Source organism: Eriocheir sinensis, chromosome 3 (genome assembly GCF_024679095.1).
Source record: "Eriocheir sinensis breed Jianghai 21 chromosome 3, ASM2467909v1, whole genome shotgun sequence".
NCBI lineage: Eukaryota > Metazoa > Arthropoda > Malacostraca > Decapoda > Varunidae > Eriocheir > Eriocheir sinensis.
This window is the reverse complement of record NC_066511.1, coordinates 15,518,748-15,524,493: the sequence shown is the minus strand read 5'-3', so window position 1 is coordinate 15,524,493 and position 5,746 is coordinate 15,518,748.

The following is a 5,746-nucleotide window of genomic DNA, read 5'->3' as shown; positions in this document are numbered from 1 at the left end:
CAATAAAGTTTAAAAAGAGCAAAACACGTTACAGGTCAAAACAAGAAGAGGAAGAAGAAGAAGAAGAAAAGTGCAGAGTAAGCTAAAGTGGAGAAAACAAAGGAAACGAAAATAGAACAGCAAAAGTCAGTGGAAGTACAGACAAAACACAGAGCTGATGATGATGATGGTGGCAGCGAGGGTGAGGTGTAGTCTTTTCAACGGGACAGAGAAGAAAAAAAGAGCAAAACACGTTTCAGGACAAAAGAAGAAGAAGAAGAAGAAAAGTGCTGAGTAAGCTAAAGTGGAGAAAACAAAGGAAACGAAAATAGAACAGCAAAAGTCGGTGGAAGCAAATTAAACCAGAGCTCAGCGCAGGGTGAAGTAAATTTTGTGTGCGCAGTGAAGTATATAAGTGTAAAGAAGTACCGCGGAGGACCTAAGAAGCGATACAAAACGGAACAACTGAAAAGGAGAAGACAAACGACAGAGCTGATGATGATGATGGTGGTGGCGAGGATGAACTGTAGTCTTTCCAACGGGGCAGAACAAAAAAAAAAAAAAAAACACGCAAAATCGTTTAGTCTAAAGTAATCTAAATTGATGAAAATAAAGGAAACGAAAATAGAACAGCAAAAGTTAGTGGAAGCAAGTTAATTAAGTGTACAGACAAACCAGAGGGCTCAGTGCAGGATGAAGTAAATATGTGTGCGCAGTGAAGTGTATAAGTGTTAAGTAGTACAGTGGCGGACACATGAAACAGAGACACCTCAGCCACCCGCGAGAAGGTATGGTGCTCTCTGGACATGGTAACACTGATGAGTATGAAGTTTCACCAGGTTTGCTTCGATCAGTCGCTAGGACGAATCGAACGCGGTTATTATTGCTGCTTCTGTGTAGGGTCGTTGGTGGTGTGTAAGCCATGTCCTGCCTGACAGTGCAAAAGCGCAAGAGATACGAAACTCGTTTTTAGAGGCCGTATTATTGGTATGCGGGAAAGCGAGCAGTCCATCAGGGCCATAGCCAATAACCTGGGAATTTCTACAGGAAAAAAAGTTCCTTAATATGATGAACCTAACCACTGGCATCGTGTAATATTGAGGCAAACACAACATGCAAATATAGTAGCAAAAGCCATGGTTAATTAACGGTAATCTTTCTATATTTTACGATTACGGGCGCATCGTTTACGTGTTTCGCATCGTTTACGTGTTTCGTATCGTTTAAGTGTTTCGCATCGTTTACGTGTTTCGCATTGTTTACGTGTTCGCATCGTTTACATGTTTCGCATCGTTTACGTGTTTCGCATCGTTTACGTGTTTCGCATTGTTTACGTGTTTCGCATCGTTTACGTGTTTCGCATTGTTTACGTGTTCGCATCGTTTACGTGTTTCGCATCGTTTACGTGTTTCGCATCGTTTACGTGTTTCGCATTGTTTACGTGTTTCGCATCGTTTACGTGTTTCGCATCGTTTACGTGTTTCGCATTGTTTACGTGTTTCGCATCGTTTACGTGTTTCGCATCGTTTACGTGTTTCGCATTGTTTACGTGTTTCGCATCGTTTACGTGTTTCGCATTGTTTACGTGTTTCGCATCGTTTACGTGTTTCGCATTGTTTACGTGTTTCGCATCGTTTACGTGTTTCGCATTGTTTACGTGTTTCGCATCGTTTACGTGTTTCGCATTGTTTACGTGTTTCGCATCGTTTACGTGTTTCGCATTGTTTACGTGTTTCGCATCGTTTACGTCTTTCGCATTGTTTACGTGTTTCGCATCGTTTACGTGTTTCGCATCGTTTACGTGTTTCGCATTGTTTACGTGTTTCGCATTGTTTACGTGTTTCGCATTGTTTACATGTATCGCATCGTTTACGTGTTTCGCATCGTTTACGTGTTTCGCATCGTTTACGTGTTTCGCATTGTTTACGTGTTTCGCATTGTTTACGTGTTTCGCATCGTTTACGTGTTTCGCATTGTTTACGTGTTTCGCATCGTTTACGTGTTTCGCATCGTTTACGTGTTTCGCATTGTTTACGTGTTTCGCATTGTTTACATGTATCGCATCGTTTACGTGTTTCGCATCGTTTACGTGTTTCGCATTGTTTACGTGTTTCGCATTGTTTACGTGTTTCGCATTGTTTACGTGTTTCGCATTGTTTATACGTGTTTCGCATCGTTTACGTGTTTCGCATCGTTTACGTGTTTCGCATCATTTACGTGTTTCGCATCGTTTATGTGTTTCGCATTGTTTACGTGTTTCGCATCGTTTACGTGTTTCGCATCGTTTACGTGTTTCGCATTGTTTACGTGTTTCGCATCGTTTACGTGTTTCGCATCGTTTACGTGTTTCGCATCGTTTACGGGCGCATTGCGTACGTTTTTCGCTTTATTTACGTATTTCGCATTGTTCACGGGCGTTTAAGTAACGGAATGTCTCGGGACGAGGGGGCAGTGGAGGAGGCCCCTTCCGCGAAGGTGTCGCCGGCCTGCTCCTCGACTGGGCCAGGGCCGGCAGCCTCCTCCTCTTCGGACCCCGCGCGTTTTGTGTGCCAGTCAGTGTGTTTTTAATGGACTCAGTCTTGTCTTTGTGTGTGCCAGTCAGTGTGTTTTGAGGGACTCAGTCTTGTCTTTGTGTGTGGCAGTCAGTGTGTTTTGAGGGACTCAGTCTTGTCTTTGTGTGTGGCAGTCAGTGTGTTTTGAGGGAGGTGTGTTGCAGGTTCGCAAGTGGGCGGGTAGGATGGTCGGCAGGCGTGGTGGGAGAGCCAAGGAGCGACGGAGGTTGGTTGGCAGGCTGGTAGGTAGGGAGGTATGGAGGTAGGTAGGTAGGGAGGGAGGGAGGTGAGGGGGAAGGTAGCTAGCATAGACCTAACCCCACTGCGAACCTCCATGCCTCTCCTCTCCTCCTGCCCTCCCAACCTGTACCCACCCACCCACCGATATTCCTCCCCTCTCTCCCTTCTCCTTCCACACCCCCATCAACCCACTCACCCACCCACCTCGTTTGGGCTGTGTTTTTGTATGTGCCAGTCAGTGTGTTTTGTGAAACTCAGTCTTGTGTTTGTGTGTGTGCCAGTCAGTGTGTTTTGAGGGAGGTGTGTTGCAGGTTCGCAAGTGGGCGGGTAGGATGGTAGGCAGGCGTGGTGGGAGAGAGCCAGGGAGCGAGGGAGGTTGGTTGGCAGACTGTTAGGTTGGGAGGTACGGAGGTAGGTAGGTAGGAGGGGAGGGAGGTGAGCGGGAAGGTAGCTAGCATAGACCTAACCCCACTGCGAACCTCCATGCCTCTCCTCTCCTGCCCTCCCAACCTGTACCCACTCAACAACCGATATTCCACCCCCTCTCTCCCCTCTCCTTCCACACCCCCACCAACCCACTCACCCACCCACCTCGTTTGGGCTGTGTTTTTGTGTGTGCCAGTCAGTGTGTTTTGTGGAGCTCAGTCTTGTGTTTGTGTGTGTGCCAGTCAGTGTGTTTTGAGGGAGGTGTGTTGCAGGTTCGCAAGTGGGCGGGTAGGATGGTAGGCAGGCGTGGTGGGAGAGAGCCAGGGAGCGAGGGAGGTTGGTTGGCAGGCTGGTAGGTAGGGAGGTAGGAAGGTAGGTAGGTAGGGAGGGAGGGAGGTGAGCGGGAAGGTAGCTAGCATAGACCTAACCCCACTGCGAACCTCCATGTCTCTCCTCTCCTCCTGCCCTCCTTACCTATACCCACCAATACACACACCCACCTATCCTACCTCCCTTCCCTTCCCCCTCTCCACACCCGCCCACCAACCCACTCACCCACCCACCTCGTTTTGGGTTATTTGAGGTGACTGAGTCTAGGGTTTTGTGTGCTGAGTCTTGTGTTTCTTGTGCTGAGTCGTGTTTCTTTTTGGCTGAGTCCTCTACTTTACGAGTTTCGTCTCGTTTACGGGCGCATCGTTTACGTGTTTCGCATCGTTTACGTGTTTCGCATCGTTTACGTGTTTCGCATCGTTTACGTGTTTCGCATTGTTTACGTGTTTCGCATCGCTTACGTGTTTCGCATCGTTTACGTGTTTCGCATCGTTTACGTGTTTCGCATTGTTTACGTGTTTCGCATCGTTTACGTGTTTCGCATCGTTTACGTGTTTCGCATTGTTTACGTGTTTCGCATTGTTTACGTGTTTCGCATCGTTTACGTGTTTCGCATCGTTTACGTGTTTCGCATCGTTTACGTGTTTCGCATCGTTTACGTGTTTCGCATCGTTTACGTGTTTCGCATTGTTTACGTGTTTCGCATCGTTTACGTGTTTCGCATCGTTTACGTGTTTCGCATCGTTTACGTGTTTCGCATCGTTTACGTGTTTCGCATCGTTTACGTGTTTCGCATCGTTTACGTGTTTCGCATCGTTTACGTGTTTCGCATCGTTTACGTGTTTCGCATCGTTTACGTGTTTCGCATTGTTTACGTGTTTCGCATCGTTTACGTGTTTCGCATCGTTTACGTGTTTCGCATCGTTTACGTGTTTCGCATTGTTTACGTGTTTCGCATCGTTTACGTGTTTCGCATCGTTTACGTGTTTCGCATTGTTTACGTGTTTCGCATCGTTTACGTGTTTCGCATCGTTTACGTGTTTCGCATTGTTTACGTGTTTCGCATCGTTTATGTGTTTCGCATCGTTTACGTGTTTCGCATTGTTTACGTGTTTCGCATTGTTTACGTGTTTCGCATTGTTTACGTGTTTCGCATCGTTTACGTGTTTCGCATCGTTTACGTGTTTCGCATCGTTTACGTGTTTCGCATCGTTTACGTGTTTCGCATTGTTTACGTGTTTCGCATCGTTTACGTGTTTCGCATTGTTTACGTGTTTCGCATTGTTTACGTGTTTCGCATTGTTTACGTGTTTCGCATCGTTTACGTGTTTCGCATCGTTTACGTGTTTCGCATTGTTTACGTGTTTCGCATTGTTTACGTGTTTCGCATTGTTTACGTGTTTCGCATTGTTTACGTGTTTCGCATCGTTTACGTGTTTCGCATTGTTTACGTGTTTCGCATCGTTTACGTGTTTCGCATTGTTTACGTGTTTCGCATTGTTTACGTGTTTCGCATCGTTAACGGGCGCATTGTTCACGGGCGTCTTAGTAACGGAATGTCTCGGGACGAGGGGGCAGTGGAGGAGGCCCCTTCCGCGAAGGTGTCGCCGGCCTGCTCCTCGACTGGGCCAGGGCCGGCAGCCTCCTCCTCTTCGGACCCCGCGCAAGAAACATTCCCGTCCGCCTCAAACTTTTGGAGGCGTTGGGAACGTTTGCCGAATTATTATAATATTTTTAATTACTCGGTGAAAGCCGTTGTCGCAGTTTGTGTAATAAGTTTGAGATGTTAATGAAAGATGGTGTGGAAAGCGATAACCCTGCCGCCTTGGGGCTCTCGTTGTTCCAACTTGTCCCTACACTGTTTCCTTGAGATGAAGTCCTTCCACGCAGCAATTTCGCCTTGCAATGCTTCCCTGTGATTGGTTTGCTTTATAAGTTCATGTATATGAAATGTCCAAGTTCCTGGCAACATGGATGATGATGACGGGCTGATGAAGTACTCACGCCAGACGCGGCAAACGTTGTGGTCACCGCTTGTGTCGCAGCCTGCAAAACACGTCACCTCAAGAGTTTAGGGAAACGAACAAGAAGAAAATCAATTCATGTCGTGTGGCGCTCTCTCCACTGTTACAAGGGTGTAGTACATACGTAATAGTGGTTGTAGTAGTAAAAGTAGTAGTAGTAGTAGTAGTAGTAGTAGTAATTATTCATATTGTTGT